This window comes from Lepidochelys kempii, chromosome 1 (assembly GCF_965140265.1).
Source record: "Lepidochelys kempii isolate rLepKem1 chromosome 1, rLepKem1.hap2, whole genome shotgun sequence".
Classification (NCBI taxonomy): Eukaryota; Metazoa; Chordata; order Testudines; family Cheloniidae; genus Lepidochelys; species Lepidochelys kempii.
In genome coordinates, this window is record NC_133256.1 from 291595173 (window position 1) to 291617077 (window position 21905).

A 21905-nucleotide genomic window follows, 5' to 3' on the forward strand; every position below is an offset into this window, starting at 1 on the left:
TCAAATATCAAGATTCAATTTTAATCCCGGCCTGTTTCTTTTCAAATGCCATATGAAAGAAGCTTGGCCAGTGCATAGGGCTGTCCACCCTGCTTGTACAACGTTGTGTGCTCCAGGAGGTGAGGGTAGCCTTGCCTCCTGCTTTGCTTGCTTTCCTTGAGTGGGTTATGCAGGAGAGTGCTCCCCCCCTCCCACTCTCACCGTTGGCTCTCTGGAACTTGTCATTGGGCCTCAGCTCCAAGCTGACTGCATGCTACCCAGCTTGTCTGTCTCCAAACTGCTCTCAGAAAACATCTGTTTTCACTCATGCTTCACACAATCCAGCTTCTTGTCCTCGTATACTGTCCCAACACCAAGCGGTGAGACCTGCTGCCACCTAAGGAGGTCAGGGAACTCCATTGGTTCAGTAAGTACCCCACTCTGGTTCCATGACCCACCAGGGATATTAGTTGCCAGTTCCTTCACAGAGCCATGATCACAGGCATGCACCTGGTGAGGTTCATGAACTGCCCCGACAATTGACCCTTTTGCAGCAAGGGGGAGATTCTAGTGCACATGCAGTAGAGTGTGTCAGGTTGTAGCCCCTCTTCAAAATTGCTTACTGAGGTTCTGGCTGCACTTTTGCCTGCACCTCCTGATCCTGGCACACCCCATCCATGGTTCCACATAGTCATGACTTCCTCCTGGTGCTGGCCAAGATTGCCATCCATCACACCAGGAGAAGAAAGTTGGATGGGGGTATTCTGCGGCTATGGGGCCTATTTCAATTCCCCTGTTCAGTCATGTCTCCAAGCAGATTTCTGCTTAGTGGTGCCCACGGACTCCTTGGACACCTTTGAGAAGCAGTGGGAGCTGTCATGGGCTCTCTGCTTGGTATCCCCCTCTGGATCCCTGAATTGAGGTGGAGCAGCTTCAGTTTAGGGTGACCAGACATCCCAATATTATTGGGACCATTCTAATATTAGGGGCTCTGTTTTAGGGTCTCAGTTTTCTGACTTGCTATCTAGTCACCCTTCTTTAGTTTTGGGTGGGCCCAGATCTGCCTGCACCAGTACTTCAAATAGTCTGACTGTGTGTTTTATCCCTTCAAAATGCTTTACAGCTATTAACAAATTCTCAGAAATACACTTAGGAGTTCAGTCAGCTATGCACACTACTCTGACTGATGAATGCTGTAAAAATATATTAATTAAATCAATATCATCTCATTTTTAACAGATTTGAAACTTCAAGAAGAGAGGTCATATATGGAGTCACAACTGGGATTAATACATGAGTTCTTGTCTCCCAGTCCTGCGCTCAGGTCACACTCCCTTTCTAATGTGCTTCTATTTCTCTCTCTAGATGTTAAAATGGAAGCATGAATGGAGAGAGCTAATGGATGACAGTTCTCACATTTCTGTATGTCAGTAATTGAGGAATGCCTAACAAGGTGAAGAATTCTTTCTTAGTAAATTTCCTTATTCTCTTCCTCTGCATCCAGTACTGAAAGCATACTAAAGCTAATCTGAAATCTCAAAGACAAAAGTATAAACTATTCTGCTTCTTTTGCTTGTTCATGCACTTGAAGTTACTATATTCAAGATGGGAACAAAAATCAATTTTCACTATACATTTACCAATAACAAGTCCCACTTTCTTATATTGTCTTTTATGGTCAGTGACAGAACTGGGGCAAACGGATAAGTGGAAGGAAAAATACTGGATCGTTATTCAATACTATGGTAGTGAATGAAGTGAGAATCATACTGTGCCTATAAAGAATCGTTACAATTTTGCCTGCAGTGAAAAGAAGTATCTTAACCCCAAACCCAGCATAATGTGTCACTTTAATAGCAGCCTGCATGAATAGATATGGTGTTCATAGACTAAAGGAAATTAAAGTAATCCTTTAATAATCAGCTAGGGCTACTTTGGATACTCGTGTATCTAGGAAGTGGGAGGCAAGGGCTGAAGACTAGAACTATTCTTGTATGGATTAGTATGCTTAAGGAGGAATCAAATTAAAGTTAGCGCACCAAGAGAGAGCCCCATTTTTCACATTGTTACAGGAGGAGGCAAATAACCATTTTCATTCCATAGGATTTAAAGGTCTCAGGTGTTCATTACAGCTGGAACTGATATGCTTCATGATTACATTTCTTTTTGAGAAAGCTTGCTCCCAGTCTTTGTTAGAAGTCCAAATAGAGAAGTTTTATCTTTCCCTTGGAGATCTGCCTCTTGCATAATACAATGCGCCACTTACAAGAAGGGCTTTAAAAGATTTCCTGAAGGAAATAATGGAATTTCCTAACCCTGGCATAGAGTGAAAGGACAATATATAGAAATTCTTAGCTAGGTGGTAGGTTGACATCATTGTTGCATATTTCCATGCCAGAGACTGTCTTTGGAGAACAGGGACTTGGAAATCTCATTACTTTCAACAAAGGTGTTTACACATTCTGGAGAAGTAAGTGTATTTTGTCTGTGATGTGAGAGAGAATATAATGAGTCACTTTGGGCCAGATTCTGCCATACTTGCAGAGGAAGGTACTCTTCAGCATGAGTAAGGCTGGCAGAATCAGGCTTGCTATTATTAAGAAGATATGTCTCAGTGAAGGTTGACTATATTTGGGATGCCTGTCTGGACAACTGGAGCTATAATCTATTAATCTGTACTCAGGATGGAAAATACACCTTACCACTTCATAAAATTTGGTGCATTCATGAAACAAAAATTTGTAAGTAGTGGTGGGGAAAAATCTAATCTCATCACCTTGGATTCAGAACCAAGTCCATCATGGCTGGTAGAATTACCAAGGAGCACCTATGAATACTGCTGACAGATTGTTAATACTAAGTGTGATTTTAGTAGGATTAGCTGTGTAAAGGTTCACCCGAGCAAGCAAGAGTTGCACAATCTAGACAACACTGCTTTTCAGAGCTCAAAAATCAATGGAGTCATGCCAATTTATATCAGCTGAGTATCTGAACCGAAAGCCTTAGCCTAAAATGAGATCTGATGGATCTCTGTTCAAGGAGCTGGTTTTTCACTCTGTTAAGATGAAAAAACTGCATAATAATCATATTTCCATGAGAAAAAAATGCTCTGACTATCCAGTAATGCTCTTTCATAGAAACCTAAATCCAGTAGTACTCTTTTTTTAGCTACTATAAAACTGGATTTGACTACAATGTCTGAATCTGAGGAAATAATTGTGACAGATTGGTATAATGTCTGTATCAAATTGTTATTTTTAATTGACACTGTAACCACATATTGAGTGTGTAACTGTAACTGCCTAGAGGTGTCAAGGACAGGCCAAAGGCAGTTTATTGTAATGTGTTACATCTCCCTAAGGGGCAAACACAAGAGTATGAACTGCGACTGTCTTCCAGACAAAGAAGTCCATACCTACAGCAATGGATTTCCTACAGAGTACTTGGATGGAAGGAAACTGTTTTTTACCAGCTTGTACTCTGGGGGTGCTGAGATTTCTTGGCTAACCACCTGACTGAGCTATTGAAGTTGGGTACAGAGAATCAGGGTGACCGCTCCGGGCTCCGAGCTTTGCGGGGGGCCCCGTGGGCCAGCGTGATTGGCTGGCACTGTCAGTCCGGGAAGTGATGGGTCGATCCTGGACATGATGGATTTGGGCCCCACACCGCCTAGGGACATCCCTGATCACATGACAGGGGGGGGGTCAGAAACCTTATTTAAGGGCAAGATCCTAGGCTTGTTCTCTCTCTCCATGGCAGACCATTACTAGACAACAGATGGACTGCCGCAGCCTACCAGCCTGCCTCCCTGACAAGACCGAGTGAGCCATGAGCATAAATTTAGGGCAGATCCACCCAAGGGGTAAAAAGAGCAGTTTTTTCTCATTTCTCCATTTGAGAAGGCCCCCAAAGCAGGGTGCTTCAAACCTGTGAGTCAATTCACAATTCTACTCACACAAATTTGGCCCACTGGCCGCTCCAGCATGACAGAGGGGCAGCTGGGGCAAACCTAGGTGATGCTGTGACCCCATATGCAGGTCATAATATTCAGAACGGGAAGCCAGGACCACCCTCATGGGACAGGAGTTACTGCTGTAGAGGTCAGGATGATACCCACCTCCTTTGCATCTTCAAAACCGTCCACTGTCATCATACACAGCATTGCAAAATTTTCTGGGTGAATTATATTTTCTTTTTTAACCCTTCCTCTGAAGCCTCTATCTGCCTAAGAGACTTATATGGCACTCCCATTGATATAAATGAGTGCTCTACAATCTTTATGTTATTTATCCTCACAACACTCTTGTGAGATAGGGATGTACTACTATCCCTGTTTGCCAGATGGTGAACTGAGGCACAGAAAGAGTAAGTGACTGTATAAAAATCACACCAGGAGACTATGGCAGAGCCAGGAATCAAGCCCAGATCTCCCAAGTTCAAACCCAGCTTTCAAGTCCTAGACTAGCATCTTTACCACTGGCCCACCATTCTTGCATGGACTGGACTCTCTAGATGTAGGATACTGAACATGATAGACTGAGCTGAATGGTGAATCCTGGGTTCATTCAGTAAGGTCAAAATGAGTGCGGTCTTCTCCTGCCTTACCAGAAGGTTAGGAAGTCCTGTAGAAATCACCATTACAATGAATAGGCTCTGCCCTGAGGGACCTGTTATACCTTGCAAGACTAGCAGGTATTAGAGGTACTTTTAGACAAACCACACTTAACTTTTTGAAGATCCCATCATGGACGGGGACACCGAGCAGAGAACCCCAGACAGCACCCACGGCTCCTGGAAGGCATCAATGGAGCCAGTGGACGCTGCCCAGAGGAACTCTGCCCGGATGCGTGAACGGATGGAGGATCGAAAATAGGCCCCACCGTCACAGGAGCCCCCCCCCTCAGCCAACCTCCTCTCCCTGGTTTTATAGATGGCCACTTTAGCCAGGTCCAGGAGAAGGTTGACTAGGAGGTCCCATGACTGTGGGGCCATGGATAGGGAGTGCGTAGATAAGAAGGTGAGAGGAAAAGTGCAGCCAAAAACATAACAGGATATCTAAGACGAGCCGGAATAGGGGCTGCAACCTGGCGCACTCTAGGTAAACGTGCACCGGGGTCTCCCTCATGCTGCAGAAGGGGCAGGTGTCCGGCACAGGGGTAAACCATGCCAAGTACACACCTATGTTCATGGCCCCATGAAGGAGCCAGCAACTGATATCCCTGGCGGGCCTTGGGACTAGGGTGGAATATAGGCTGGCCCACTGGGGCTCCTCACCCTCCAGAGGTGGCAGGAAGTCCCACCACTTTGTGTCAGTGCGGGACATGAGGGTGAGGAAGTGAAGGGTGTGGAGCACGAGCGTGTATAGATGTTTCCTTGGCGCGGTCTGGAAACAAACTGGCTGCAAAACATGCAGCTGGCTCATGGTGAAGGGGCGAGCCAGTCAGGTCCATGAGGCAGCGGCCTGATGAAACGGTCTGAGGCTCTGGGGTGGAGGTTGGCCAGGAAGCCCAGGGCCGGGACCAGAGTATGGACAGGAATAGTTGATTGAGCACCAGTGTCCTCCCTCAAAGGCAGTCCAAGGGGGGAACATGTGTGCCCACGTGCACTTGCAAAAGAAGTTTTGTGTGGGCTAGCTGCTGCTTCTGGCCCAAATGGTGGAAAGAGGGTGTGGTAAGCCAAGAAAGCATCTGAGTCCAGAGGCAGGAGCTGAGGCAGATGGTTAACAGCCACTGGAGGTGGTGGAGGGGGCAGCGATTATAATGGTGGGGGGGAGCAAAGGGGGAAACACGGATGGACCGGGGGAAGGCTCCACGCCGCACCCCCCATGTCCCCACAAACACAGTTTAGAACCCCACCACCAGAGCACAGTTGAAAAGTTACTCAGTTCTAGAGGCCCCCTCCACAACTAATGAAATAACAGGGACAGGAGTGCGGTCAAACGAAGGGAACCAGAACGGGATGCTGAGCAGAGAACCTCGGACAGTGTCCTCTGCTCCTCGAAGGCGTCAAGGGAGTTAGTGGACGCCGCCCAGAGGAACTCTGCCCAGATACGTGAACGGATGGAGGATCAGAAATAGGCCCCACAGTCACAGGAGACTCCATCAGTCAACCTCCTCACGCTGGTTTTGTAGATGGTCATTTTAGCCAGGGCCAGGAGGAGGTTGACCAGGAGGTCCTGTGACTTTGTGGGGCCATGGATAGGGAGTGTGTAAATAAGAAGGTGAAGGGAAAAGTGCAACCAAAACCTTAACAAAATGTCTAAGAGGACATTTACTCTAAGTAAATCTGTGCTAGGGTTTCCCCTCACACCACAAAAGGGGCAGGTGTTCGGAATAGGGGTGAACTGCACCAAGTACATGCCCGTGCTCACGGCCCCATGAAGGAGCCACCAACTTATATCCCAGGCAGGCCTTGGAACCAGAGTGGAGTACAGGCTGGCCCACCAGGGTTCCTCACCCTCTAGAGGTAGCAGGAGGTCCCGCCACTTTGTGACGGGGCGGGATGTGAGGGTGAGGACATTAAAGGTGTGGAGCTTGAGCGTGTATAGATGTTTCTTTGGCGCAGTCTGGAAGCGGACTGGCTGCAGATCGTGCAGCTGACTAACAGTGAAGGGGCAGGGGGGTGGTCAGGTCCACGGGGCAGGGGCCCGATGAAAAAGTCTGGAGGGCCTGGGGTGGAGGGTGGGCAGGGCATACCCTCTCTTAGGACCAGGTCAAGGTAAACCCAAGCAGTGGGCGGCAAAGCAGTCCTCACCTCCTGAAGTACACACCGGGGAGTATGAGGCCTGGAAAGCCCCATGCGCTGAGCGAGCATCAGGGGATCCAGCCAGTCTCCCCAGTCGTAGTCCAGGAGGTCTCCAACTCTTGTGATTCTGCCAGGACCAACCTCTGGAGCACCGAGGGGGACTCCGCCACCTGCACACAAAGCTGGGGGTTATTTAGCAGGGGCTCCATGAGGAGATCTGCCCCCTCGGTGGCTGCCATGGACCTGGTCACTGAAAACACTTTCCAGGTCCGGAGGAGGTCCTGGTAGAAGACCGCCAGCCCAGAGAGGTCTCGCGGAAGACCTCTCGGATGGAGATAAAGGAGCTGCTGGTCATATCGGAGCCCTGGGAAGCAGCACAGGAAGGCATGTGCCAGTACGCTCCACGCTGGACTACCTGCAGCATAAAGGAGCCTCTACAGGGCCTGAAAGCGGAAGACATGGACCTGAGCATTTAGACACTTCAGGCCCTGCCCTCCCTCCACCAGGGGTAGATGGAGAACCCCCGCAGAGACCCAGTGCAGTCCTGACCAGAAGAACTCCAGAATCGATGTCCAGAGGTTGACCAGGAAACCCAGGGCTGGGACCAGGGTGTTGAGCCGGTAGCAGAGCATGGACAGGACTAGTTGATTAAGCACCAGCACTCTCCCTTGAAGGGAGAGGCACCGGAGTAGTCCTGTCCATTTCCAGAGCTGCTCTGTCACCCTGCCCTCTAAATCGTGCCAGTTCTGCGGTGGAGACGGATGCGTGGCAGAAAGGTAAATGCCGAGATAGAGCAGTGGACCCGTGCTCCACCGGATGGTCTGAAATGCGGGTGGGAGGGAGCTCGCCTGCCACCCATCCCTGACCATCAGGCTAGAGCTCTTGACCCAGTTGACCCGGGGGAAGGAGGCTGCTGAATAGATGGCCTGGCAAGCCTCCACCCATGCCAAGTCACCTGGGTCCTGGACCACGAGGAGCACATCGTCGGCGTATGCCGACAGGACCAGCTGCAACTCCAGCTCCCGCAGCACCAACCCCGTCAACCTCCTATGGAGGATTCCGAGGAAGGGCTTGATTGCTAGAGCGTACAGCTGGCCCGAGAGGGGGCACCCCTGCCATATTCCTCGCCCTAAGCTGATCGGTTCGGTCAGGGTCCAGTTAATCCTGACCAGACACTCTGCAGAGGCATACAGCACCTAGAGAAAACCCACAAACTGGGGTCCAAAGCCAAATGCTCGCAGAGTGCTCAGGAGATACCTGTGGTACACCCTGTCGAATGCCTTCTCCTGATCCACGGACAGGAGGGCAAATGACAGACCATCCCTACACCCGAGTTCCAAGAGGTCCTGGACCAGATACAGGTTGTCAAAGATGGTGCGGCCCAGGATGGTATAGGTCTGTAGGACCATGTCCACCAGCACAGACCCTAGCCACAGCGAGATGGCTTTCGCTACAACTTTATAGTCCACGCTGAGGAGCAAGACAGGACGCCAATTTCATAAATCGCAGAGGTCCCCCTTCTTCGGCAATAAGGCGAGCACTGCTCACCTGCACGAAAGAGGGAGGACCCCGCTCTGCAAAGACTTGGCCCAAACGGTGACTAGCTCTGGGCCGAGGACATCTCAGAACATGGGGTAGAACTCCATGGTCAGCCCATCCATGCCCGGAGACTTATTGGTGGGCATGCGGCGGACAGCTTCGGAGAACTCGGCCAGAGTGAGAGGCAGCTCTAGCCAGTCTCGGTCACCTGCGCTGACCATAGGGAGTTCATCCCAGAGCACTCTGCAAGCATTAGGATCGGTTGGATCCGGCGAGAAAAAGCCTGTGTAGAAGGCCCTGGCCCTCCCGCACATCTCCACCGGATCCATGAGGGGGGTGCCTTCCTCTGCTAGAAGGCAGATGACATGCTTCTTGGCCCCCCTCCTTTTCTCCAGGGCATAGAAGAAGCGGGAGCTGTGATCCAACAAAGGCGCCCCAGGCCCAATGGTCTTCGAGAGCCCGGAGCTCCCCCCGCTTCTCCTGGCATGCTCTGCAGAGGGATGGATCCTCGGGGATGGGGGCCAGGTGCCTCTCTTGCTCTAAGACCTCCCATTCCAACTGCTCTATCACTGCATTCCTCCAACGGCTGGCACCCCTGGTGTAGTCACGGCAGAAGAGCCAGGAGCGCAGCTTCCCCAGGTCCCACCACCGCCGCGTGAGGGAAAGGGACGCTGCTGCACTCGCCAGGCCAGCCAGAACTCCCAGAAGGACACCACGAAGACCACATCCTCCAGCAAGCTGTTGTTGAAATGCCAATAGGCCGGCCCCAGCCTCTCCACGCAGAGAGGCTTTCACGATGGCTAAATGATGATCAGAGAACGGGGCTGGCCGGATTCTGGAGGAGTGGCCCTGTGAAAGGTGGAAACGTGATGAATAGATGCAGTCCAACCAGGAATGGTGCGACCAATTGGCCTCCACCTAGACAAAGGTGAACGTTGAGATGTTGTCTGGGTGGTGGTCGTGCCAACATCCACCAGGGAGTGATGTTCGACTATCTCCCAGAGGAAGTCCGTGGTGGCCGGTCACTGCTCCATCCCCGAGCAGTCCCACTCCTCAAGGGTGGTGTTAAAGTCCCTGCCCAGGACCAGGCACTCGCGAGGATCCAAGGTGCCGAGGAAGGCGGATGCAGCCAATCCGGGCCCGATGTCGGGGCATAGACATTAATGAGGTTGACCATGATCCCCTCCATATGGACCTGGAGGTGCAGCAGTTGGCCCAGCACAGCCTCGCTGACCACCAGCACCTTGGGCTGTAGGTCAGGGGAGAACAGGATAATCACTCCAGCTGTACGAACTGTGAGATGGCTAAAGTAGACCATGTCCCCCGATTCCAGCCTCCAGCTGTCTTCAGCGGCCAGATCATATGGGTCTCCTGCAGGAAAACCATATAGTAACCCCCTCCCGAAGGAAGGAGAGCACCTGGGACCTGCTCTCATTCCTACAGCCCCGGGTGTTCAATGTTGCTATGATGATAGGTATCATGAGGAGGGCTGGGGGGATCCTCGCTGGCAGGGTCGCTCATGGCCCCTGTTGGGCCGCACAACAAACCGTGACCTATCCCGTAGGTGAATAAGGAGTCACGGAAGAGGTGGACCCACTGGTAGGCAGTGGCAGCCTGCTTCCCGGTCCTTTTACCCTCCTCCATGAGGGCCCTTGCAGCCTGGAGGATTTGATGGAAGTCCCCCTATTGCTGTAGAGTGAGCTGCACCTTATTACGGGAGCTACGGACGTCTTTAAGGAACTCCCACAGCTCTTCTCATAGTGTATGGGGGGCTGCGGTCCCGGGCCCCCAGCTATCCTCCGGAGGGACCCCTGACACAGCCACGTGGCCTACCAAGATGGGGAGGCAAGGGGCGGACCGCCGACATGGTGCCTGTTGGACCGGCGCCATGTGGCCTGCCTCAAACCCCAGCTCAAATGGGGGCGGCAGAGGGAAGATAGCAGCCCCTGGTTTGGGACAGGGAAACACAAAGGCCGCTCCCTGGGGGTCATCTGCTAGAAAAGGAAAGGAGACAACCCCAGGGGCGGCAATAACATCATGGGAGGTGGAGGGGATAGGGACAGGGTCAGCATCAAGGACAGGGCCGGGATCAGGAACAGGGGCAGGGTCAGGAAGAGGGGCAGAGGCAAGATTCTGGGCTTCAGAAGCCAAGCAACTGGGCTGTGGCACCTCCTGGTCAGTCTCAGCAATTTCGGGGGTGGGAAGGGGGCTCTCAGCGATGCCGGATGCAGGCTCTATTGTGGATTTGGCAGCCACGGCATCAGGAGATGGACTATCTTTTGTAGGGCCCCCGCCTGGGAAGGAGGTCGATTGCTCCACGCCAACAAAGGGTGCCTCTGGTGGCTCAGGTCCCGGCCGCATGGCACTGACTGTCACCTCAACAGGCTCGGTGGCCGTCAGCGGGGTGCTATCTGCAGCCGGGTTGGTGTAAGAGTCCAGGAGCTCCTCGGAGTCAGGAGCAGAAGCAATAGTTATGGGGAGGGAGCATGGGAAAAGGGGGGCTGGAGTGAGGTCACCCAGATGGAGACCCACTGGAAGAGGGTCGTCCTCCACCTGGGTAACTGGGGTCAGACCCAGGGGCTCGATCTCATCATAAATGGAGGGGAGATCACCTCCCACCACCCCGAAGTTCTCCTCGCCGGCACCCGAAGCGACAGTTGCCTCGGGGCTCACAGGGGCTTCAGATGGTAACGGGGCAGGAAGGACTCCATCAGGGGCCTCAGAGGGAAGGGACTCCCGTAGAGAGGGGCGATACTGCCCTCCGTGCTGCCACGTCTTTCCCAGCTGGTACCGGTGGATGGAACGCACCTGTACACAAGGCAGAAGGCTCGGCATCAGTGCCCCCCTTCCTGGTCTTCCGGGGGGCCTCCACATTGGATGGAAGGAGTGGAGCTTGAGCCTTCCACTTGCCCCGCTTTCCCTGTACGAGGGCCCAGCCCTCCATGGCATCATCTGGGGGCTAGCTAGCCGGGGTCGGGTCAGTGGGCACGGGTGATGGCTCAGGGACTCGCGGAGATAACGGTGGGGCAGCACGAGGGAGGGAAGATTCTCCTTGGGGTGGGCCCTCTCCTATGTCTGGTGGTATCCCCACTGCACCCTCCTCCACAGGCCCCGCCAGATTGCAGGCAGCGGAGGTGGGGCTCTCCCACTCGTCTGGGCATGCTGGGGGAGGTGCCCCATGGGCCCAAGCGGGAGCAGTGGTGGGCTAGGAAGGAGGAGGGGTGGCTCCGGGTGCCGGGCAGCCAGGGGCGCTGGCGATGATGGGGCTGGCGCCCTGCCAGGGTTCGGGGGTCCCGGATGCCCTTCCTTGCGGGATCAGGGGGCAGTCCCTCCGAACATGCCCCATCGCCTGGCGGAGGTAGCACTGGGCCTCCCCCATTGAATAATGCACCCAGTAACGGGCCACCTGGTAGGGGACCAAGAATAACCTCTCGAGCGCCTCTCCATCACGTGCCGCCGGTGGCAGTTGAAGCTGTACTTGCTGACAAAACGAGAGAACGTGACAGAGGGTGGGGTCTTTTCAGTCCAGTTGCCTTCTCCCTTCCATCTAAATTCAAGAACAACCTTTTCTATAAAGAACAGTTCATTTGTGTCTTTGGGCAAAAGTCAAAATACAGTGGTTGTTAGTACACCATCAGTTTAATGCTTCAAATGCCAACAGCTACTTACAACACCTTGTCAGAGCAGTTAAGGCAAAATTAGGGTCTTCTGCAAAGTCTTTCATTTGGGTCACCTATCATTGGATGTAAAGCCCAAGATTCAGTATCTAACACCTCCCTACATGTAACTTTATCATGCCAGCTGCAAATGAATGGGTGCAGTCTTCTCTAGGTGGAAGAGGCTGTGAGTAACTGGAAATGTGCCCAACTCTAGTTTGTGTTTAGTGAGGGGTAGACACAAAGAGACATGCTGCTGACACACCAGCAAGTGCACGACTACAGTGGTTCTCAAACCTTTTTTTTTTCATGGACCACTTGAAAATTGCTGAGGGTCGTGGTGGACCACTTAGTGGTCTTTCCAAATGTTTGTATTGTTAGCTAACTATTGTAAAGAGCTTTGGATAAAAGCGCTATATATAAAATAATAATAATTAACATTTTTTCTTTTACAAATAAAAGCACACAACTCATATTTTAATATCAGTAGTGTTACCTTTCTAATGCGATGGATGTGCCATCTCTATCCTGCCACGGCAGCCCCCAAGCTGGGACTCCAAAGGAGTGGGGGGTCTCTCCCACCACAACAGCCCCCGAGCTGAGGCTGGGAAGGAGGGTCGTCTCTCCCTGGCAGCCGCAGCCCGAGAGCTGAGGAAAGTCACCTCTTTCTCTGGCCGCCACAGCCCTGAATGTCCTAAACTTCCCCCACCCCCTCTTCTCACCCCACTGCCCCCTCCCACCTACCCTCTATTTCCCCCCAAGGCCACCCCCTAACCTTACATGTGCGTCTTCTTCAGGGTCCAGGCACCTGATTAGTGGAGCCATGCCTACGCAGCTCCACTAATTCGGTGGGTGGCTCTTCATTCTCTCGTGTGCGGCTACCCAGGCACGCACCTTAGAGGGAACTATCCGCAGATCATCTGAATGGAGCTCGCAGACCATTGGTGGTCCATGGACCACAGTCTGAGAACCTCTGCACTACATCATAGCACACCACAGTATATACAACTCATGGCAGCATATCCTTAGTGAGATGTGCCCCTTCTGAGACACATTCCCCTACAGCTGCAGGTTTGGCAGCTTGTTTGAACTGACTGTTATGTAATGTATGAGAATGCAGAAGTTCAGCTGTGTCACTATGGACATATACAGGATACTTTATGTGTCAGTCCAATCTGTTATGCCCAGTGGTGAGCTACCAAAATCTTAACAACTGGTTCCCTCCTCACCCAACTAGGGGGTCGTGGCCCACCCCCGCCCACCGGGACTCCTGCCCCATCCAATCCCCTGCATTATTTGACACTCCCCCACCCGATCCAACCCCCTGCGTTCCTTGACGCCCCCCCCGCCCCATCCACTCCCCTCCCCTGTCCGCTGACTGGCCCTGGAACAGGGCTGGAGGGTCTTGTGGGCTACGGTAGTGGGTGCCCGTCCCGCCCCACCCCTAAGAGCCAGAGGGACCTTCCGGGGAACGAGGTGGGGAGTCCCAGTGGGGCTTACCTGGGTTGGTTCCCGGGAAGTATCCGGCAGATTCCTCTGGCTCCTAGGGGCGGGGTAGCAAAGCTAAGGGGGCAGCACGGGGAGCAACTGACTCCGTGGGTGCTCCGGGGCTGGAGCACCCACAGGGAAAATTTGGTGGGTGCAGAGCACCCACCGGCAGCTCCCCACCCAGCCCCAGCTCACCTCACCTCCGCTTCCTCCCCTGAACGTGCCGCCCTGCTCTGCTTTTCCTCCCCACCAGGTTTCCTGTGAATCAGCTGTTTGTGCAGGAAGCCCGAGAGGGCTGAGAAGCAGGCGGCGACTTCACGCTCAGGCCCAGGGAGGCGGAGGCGAGCTGGGGCAGGGAGTGGTTCCCCTGAGCACCCCTCGTCGGGTTACCTGCTGCGGCACAGGCAGCCCTCCTCACGTCCCCCCAGCTCACCTCTACCGCTGCCTCCAGGGGCCTGAGCATGAAGCCGCCGCCTGCTTCTCAGCCCTCCCAGGCTTCCCGCGCAAACAGCTGATTTGCGGGAAGCTGGGGGGGGGGGTGGCAGAGCAGAGTGGGGTGGCACGTTCAGGGGAGCAGGCAGAGGTGGAGGCGAGCTGGGGCGGGGCGGGGAGCTGCAAGTGGGAGCTCTGCACCCACCAAATTTTCCCAGTGGGTGCTCCAGCCCTGGAGCACCAACGGAGTCAGTGCCTAAGGTGCCACTTTTGGCCGGTTGTTAAATTTAACCGGTTGTCCCTCGTGGGACAACCGGTTCTAAAAGGGCTTCTAAATTTAACAACCGGTTCCAGCAAACCAGTGCAAACCAGCTCCAGCTCACCACTGGTTATGCCCCCATTGTCATTTCTTTCAGCTTTGTTTCATCTTAGAGCAGTGAAGCCTTTTGCGCATTGATATTCATTATGCTTCATGCACAGCACGAGGGAGGAAAATCAGCTTTTATGTATCATTGGTTCTTGCTAATTCACAGAAGTAATTTGGTTCAAGCAATAGTTACCAAATGTATAGGAACAGCTTGTTCGGAAAGATGTGGTTATGCTGCACTGAAAACTAAAAACAGAGACTGTAAATCATCTTACAGGATCAAAGCCTCCCTCACGCAGAAGATAGGCAACTCATTGGTGCTAGAAAAATTTCCAGTTTGATGTATTTATGTTTTACAGAGAAGTGTATGTGTTTGATTTTTATATTTAACAGCTTGGTTTTTAAGTTAATGACAGATGCTGGAATTAAAATTATTTGGTAACTAGAGTCTACTATTTACTGAAGCCAGGCAGAAATGGCTTGGATAGTGTGAGTCAAAGTTTGTCTGCATTACCTCAGTGTTTCCCCAACCTACGGAAGAGAAGATAATTCAGTCTCCAAGCTCTTCAGTATTTGGTGTCTCTGCTGAGACTGAAAACAGATTTGCTAATTAATGTCATTTGCTTACAGAAAGTTCCTAGAGATTCATTAGGAAGTAAACTAATATGGATCTACCTAAATTAAATGGATTTCCTCAGAAATTAAACCAAAAACCTATAGGGCCAAATTCTTTATTGCTGTCAGTTGGCACAAATCCACTGAAGGCACTAGAAAATTGAATAGAGAACAAATCCTTTCTAGATGATGTTTTTGAACTAACCTGTAGAATCCTATACCAGGGAATATACTTCTCCATTAAATGCTCTAGGTCTAGAAAGAGGGTTTTTTTTAAGTATTTTTTGTATTACAGTAGTACTGTGAACCAAGATCATGGCCACACTGTGCTAAGTGCTATATGTAGGGATAGAAAGAAACTTCTCCTGCCCTCAAGAGCTTACCACAAAGAAATGTTGGCATTGGGTCAAGCACACTAGGGGCTAGTCTATGCAAGAAGCGTTATAGTGGTGCAGCTGCACCAACGCAGCTGCCCTGCTGCAGCACATCCGATAAAGATGCTCTATGTCAATGGGAGAGAGCTTTCCCATCAGCATAATAAAACCACCTCTATGAGAGGTACTAGCTATGTCAATGGGAAAAGTTCTCCCACCGATATGGCACTGTCCACACTGCTGTTTAGATTGGTGTAACTTACATAGCTCATGGGGGGTGGCTTATTTACCCCCGAGTGACATAAGTTATGCCGACATAGGCTTAGTCTACACTACCACTTAAGTCCTCAAAGCACATTCAAATACATTTGTTTGCAGCTTGTTTGAGTTTGCACTGCATGTGTATTCATAGGGTTACATTTTGAAATCAGTCTACTGCTTTGGAAGGCCAATTTTGGACATATTTTGTGTGCTCCAAACTTTTGATTTCTTTCACAAACATGATATGGTAGTGCACACTAATTGAGCACTTAGATGTCTGATCACTAAATGTTTGTCTTCAAATGCTGTTTGTGTAATGCCAGCAGACCCCAGTCGTCAGTTGGTGGGATCAAACCTGGGACCTCAGTGCATGACCCTCTACCACATGAGCTAAAAGCCAGCTGGTTGCTATCTATGGCTGTAGAGCAAACTCATTAATCTCTTTCTCTAAATGGCCTCAGTGCCACTAGATGGGACAGACCACCACACCCAGGAGGTGTGTGGGGTATATTTGCATATACAGACCAGTGTCTGAGTACCCCAAAATATAGGCATCTTAAATTAGGTACCCAACTTGATGATACATTTCCAAAATTAGAGTTCAGGTTGAAGCTGGGTTATTCCTCTAGTGTACTACCCACAAATATCCTTATCTGTTGAGAATAAGCTCAAAGCATTTCATAGCCATGATTGGTGCTCAATTATTAGATATATTGATGCATTTTATTCAGGAGTATATATATTACATATCTTACATAATTGTAAATACTTCTAAAAATGAGAGCCAAAATATCAACTTTTAGACCTCTAAACAAGTGGCCTGATTTTCAAATGTGCTGAGCACCCAGAAGTTCCCATTAACTTTAATGAGCACAGCATATTTAAAGGTTATGTCACTTGTTTAGATGCCAAAAAAAGAACTTAAGGGTGAGATTTTTTCCAAGGGAGCCTAAGAGAATTAGGCACCTACATACCATTGTATGATATGTGGGTGCATTACTCCCTTAGGTGAAATTTTGAAAAGAGCCTAAAAATCTAAATGTAAAACATTGGCCAGTATTCTTACCTGAAACTAGAGCTTAACAAATAATTCACAGAGAACTCATTCAGTGAACTTCAAACATGTCACAAAGATTAACAGTTCAAAAAAGTCTTGAATGTATTTGTTTCAAATTATCTACACATTTCCTCATTTAATATTTCTGGCTTCAGACTGCTCACAAACAGATAATTGCGAATAGTCACACTGTGTTTCTTAGCAAACTAATCATTTTTCTCTCTTAGTTGGATGGCTTATGTAACCAGCAACACAGTGCAAATTTTGAGTTGTATTGTAACACTCTCAATTCACAGACACACTCTGTTGGTTAGTTACAGAATGTGTGCTATGTTGCTGATTAGATAAGCCACAGGGGTCATGTATATTGTCAAGATGAAGCTTTCGTCTATAGTTAAATATTTAGAATATTTTTTCATTATTTTCTCAGCTCTAAAACTTTATCGATATAAAGGTGATAATTCTCACATTAATTAATGTGGTAATCTTTGCTTGTACTTTGCTCAGTTATCCAGTAATTGTCCATGCCACAGCCTACTAGTGTAATTTGCTTGATAACTGGTGCTGAATCAATTAATAATTCATATGCTTAGCAGGTTAAATTACTATCATATTATGGCAGATAGGAGACCACAGCAGCTGTCATTACTCCAGGAGTCATTGCTGAAACATTTTGCAAAAGACACCCAAGGGAAACGCACACAAAAAAGAAAAGCTTTCACAACAACAAAAAAAGTCTAGATAAGAATCAATAACTACTGATTATATGATCCCACTTATTGTACATGGTCGAAATGTTAACATATACTGTATGTACTAATGAAAGCTGTCAAGGTTTCTTCAGTATAGATCACTAGTCACTGTAAAATTTCTTGAGGAGAGATGCAGTAGATGGCCTAAAATCTTTAATTTGTATAAATTTGTGGAACTATTACAAAAATGAACTTAATTCAGTAAATGGGGACATCACTTTGTCCATAGCACATACTTTAATTTTCTTGGGCCCTCTTAAAGTAAAACACTTAAATAGGAAAGATAAGCCTGAACTTAACTCAGGCCCACTGAATTCATGTGCTTAAGTGCTTTCTGAATCAGAGTAATAGTAATTAATACAGTTCAAAAGGGGAAAAGCAGAGGAAGTCTAGCTAAAAGGACAAACTGAACAAAATAAGACAACTACATTAAAAAAAAATCACACCAAATATATGCGGACATAGGGTGCTATTAAGATTTTATTGCCACTTGTCTGAAGGGATTTGCATAGCTCACTTGTGACTCTGCCATGTGTGTAAAAAACAATGAGGATACTTGTGACACCTTAGAGACTAACTAATTTATGTGGGCATAAACTTTCGTGGGCTAAAATCCACTTCATCAGATGTGTGCATAATTTGTCACCACAATTTTATGGTAATGAAGACTCTCTAGACACCATACACTCTTGTATGCTTTATAAAATGGGTAGGATTGTAAGCATAGTGTGGCTGATGATAGATGGTTGTTCCAAGTTTGTTTTATGTGTGTGTAATATATTTACAGCCACTTAATGCAGAACTATGTACTTCCATTTCCCTCCCTCAGATCAATAAAAGATACCCCAGAAAAAGCAATAGAGGAAATCTAATATTTTTCCTATTTACTGTATGCCATAAACCAATGTATTATAGGCTTTAGAGTCCTATTGCAACAGTAAAGCTTTATGCATCACATTAATTTAGTAATTCTTGTTAATACATACTAAATAGATTACAATGGAATTATCTGTTTGATGTGAATTATAGATGTTAGGATGACTTGAAGTTTATATGGCATCAGTTCTCCTGTAATGATGTGGTGGTGTAAATAATACACGAAATATACTAGTGATACTCTATTATAGTCTTTGAGCCAACCTTTAAAAACAATATACAATTTTGCAGGGCACTGTTAATTGAGTGTAAATTACATTGAGATTTGTAGGAGCAACACTAGTTTGTGGTATGCTGTTAATGTTAATGTAATAAAAAAAAGAAAACAAACAAAAAACCCAACTATATATAATGCACACACAAGATTTGAAATAATGTTATTTTACCCACTCTCCAATTACTATAATTTAAATATGCAATATTTGGTTTATTTAAAAGTTATGTGTCATAAAGGGACTGTGGTATCATGAGATTAAATTGTTACTACTAATGGTTTCAGTAATTTCTGCTCAAGTCAATATCCAAACTTTCCTCCCTTTTACTGGAGTAACAGATACAGAAAAACTCCAGTGTTTAGATTCTGTGTATTGCCTTTTAGCTGACTGTCGAAGAATAAATAATTCAAGACACCTGAAAACATTCAACAAATTTCATTGTTAAGAAGTGGGCAGCTGCGTAATTCTTAGAACCTGCCTAACTCCAACAGGATACACAGCTGACATGTGGCTAGCTTTCTGATCCATTGCGGGTCCTGGAAGCCCTGAACTCCATTTGAAGTCAGTGTGCAGTGCAATTTGTAGAATCAGGCCAGAAGATAGAAAGATCAGAACTGAAGCCAGAGGCACCAGAGCAACAGGAGAATTAATTTTTATTTAGTGTGGGGGGAGGAAACAAACATAAAATGTACAAAAACATAGAACATATTTTAAAAAGAGAGCAGTGGAAGTCTCCTGGTATCTCTGGCCACAGATGTCAGTTTCTTGGGTGAAACCTCATCCCCACTCTGGCCCCTTTGCACAAGTAAGAGCTGGAATGGCACAACGATGACCTACAAGCTCCCTCTCCTGACAAGGAAGGATTTTCTTGGTGCAGGCACTGCAGAAACAGCCATAAGGCTGCCTTCCAAGGACCCTATCACAATCCTTGGCACAGGTGATGTGCTAGAGATGGGATGAGAAAGGAATGGGGACAAGAGGGATAGGATTTGGGGGCTGGGGCACATGACTTACAAGGAAAGACTGAGGGAACTGGGGTTATTTAGTCTGCAGAAGAGAAGAGTGATGGGGGATTTGATAGCAGTCTTCAACTACCTGAAGGGGGGTTCCAGAGAGGATGGAGCTAAGCTGTTCTCAGTGGTGGCATATGACAGAACAAGAAGCAACGGTCTTAAGTTGCAGTGGGAGAGGCCTAGTTTCGATATTAGGAAACATTATTTCACTAGGAAGGTGGTGAAGCACTGGAATGGGTTACCTAGGGAGGTGGTGGAATTTCCATCCTTAGAGGTTTTTAAGGCCTGGCTTGACAAAGACTTGGCTGGGATGATTTAGTTGGTGTTGGTCCTCCTTTGAGCAGGGGATTGGACTAGATGACCTCCTGAGGTCTCTTCCAACCCTAATATTCTATGATTCTATGTCAGGCCATGCATGTATCATGCAGGGATGTGGAGGTTTTGGGCAGTGCTGTGGCCCATAGGGCAGCTTGGGGAGGCTGTTGTAACTTAGGCCCCCAAGGCTGTCTGAGTTCCATCAGGGGGCAAAGCAGCCCAGGATCAGGAGGGCATAAGGTGGCTTAAACTTCCTTAGCCCCCTCTCATCCTGGGCTGTGAATTCTGTGCTGCCCCTCTTTGAAGGAGAAGCACAGAACATCACCCCATCTCATGATGCATCAGGCTGATAACATTAGTGCATCACCTCATACTTCCACATCATATAGGAGGTTTTTTTTAATAGAAATCATTCATATTTTAAATTTGATTAAGGAACTGGAAAGTGTCTTATATTTCTTTGGCTATTGTTTCCCCTTAAAAGATTTTTGCACACACTTTTTACAGCAGACCTGATGTGCTCACTCTGGCAAGTGTGGAACAACAAGCTTACAGTACTTAATTCACCACAGTTCCCCCAGGGAACTGGGAGTACAGTTAAGCAACTATATTAGAGACTGTACCTAGAAAAGAATACATTTGGTATACAAAACCCTTTGTTAAACTTCTACATTCCTTACTTCACACACCAATAATGTGAAATAATACAATTATATAGCAGATGTCAAATATAAATAATCAGATGTAGGTGACTGATGAAGGCCTGAATTCAGAGAGACAGTCAAGCATGTGGTCATTTTTTAAAACATGTTCTTAAGTCCATCCCTATTCAGGGAAGCGCATGCATAGGTCCCACTGAAGTTAGACTGGTGTGGATGTAATACCTTGTTATTCAACAGATCTGCTCACTGTAAGTGTTCCAAGTCATATGACTAGTTTTTTGTAAAAGTTATTACATTTCAGTAGTGTTAGTCCTACAGTGCCAATAGGAGCTATCACAGGCTGAGCTAGATTTTGGCTCATGCAACATCAAGAGAATTGTTAAATGAATTCCAATTGCAAAAGCTATATTGATTTTGGTGAAGTGCAAGCCAGACTGAATGCAATTTAACCTTCAGATCCCAGGATGAGTTGGCAAAGCTGCCAAATAGAAAATAGCCATCTTTTGTACTTGCATGTATATCTGTGTAATCTAAAATAAACAAGCACATAATATTCTTACAGAAAACATTGCTTTGTAAATTGTAATTGCAGCAGACTTCTTGGTAGAATAAATAGTTATGCTGGTATTTCACCTCTTACCTTGGACCAGATTGCACGGATCACAAATTAGCTGGTTTTAATGCCATTTGTACAACAATAGTTGTTAAAAAGTCAACTCTTGCCAACTGTTACCATATAACAGAGATCTTTGATACTAAGTACAGGGGAAAATTGTGATAATCTCATATGCAACTGTCTGGTAACGGTTAAATGTTAAATTTTAATGGTAACCACTGTATATATTGAATGGTATAACACCATTGTTATACCTTGTAATTCGAGATGGATTTGAAATAGTGCTGAAAACATCTGCATGCCTGCCATGGTGGGTTATTGAGACGCCAGTAGGATGAAGAATAAATCTTCTGGGTTTCAGTAAGAAGTTTAAAATATTTTTTGCAATGTTGGCTTACAAGCAAAACCCACTCCATGGCACTAAATAAAAGAGCCAAGAGGAAATGGAACATAATAAATTGACTCAGGATATGGACCTTGGAGGGCAGCTAGTCAACAGCTGTGGAAACCGAATTAAAAATTTGCATAAACTGGAAACTGTCTTGCCCAAACAGGATTTAAATCCAAGTAATATAGTATCTCATAATTTCAACACAGGATTCAAACTGGGTCAACAGGACATCATGGTTAACTCTATGGATGACAAAATACAACAAAAATGCAGTTGTAGCCTATTGACCAATATCAAATAGTTGATGTTTGCTTTCCCCACAGACCTGAATTTTTCAAATAAATAAATCTTTGAACAAATTAGCCAGTAATTGTTCAGCACCTTGATGCTGAGGGCTAGGTACAATAGGTAAATCAAGCTGCTTTTAAATATATTTTAATATGGTGAGTGAGAGATAAATTAGGTTGACAATCATACAGGGAATATAAAAGAA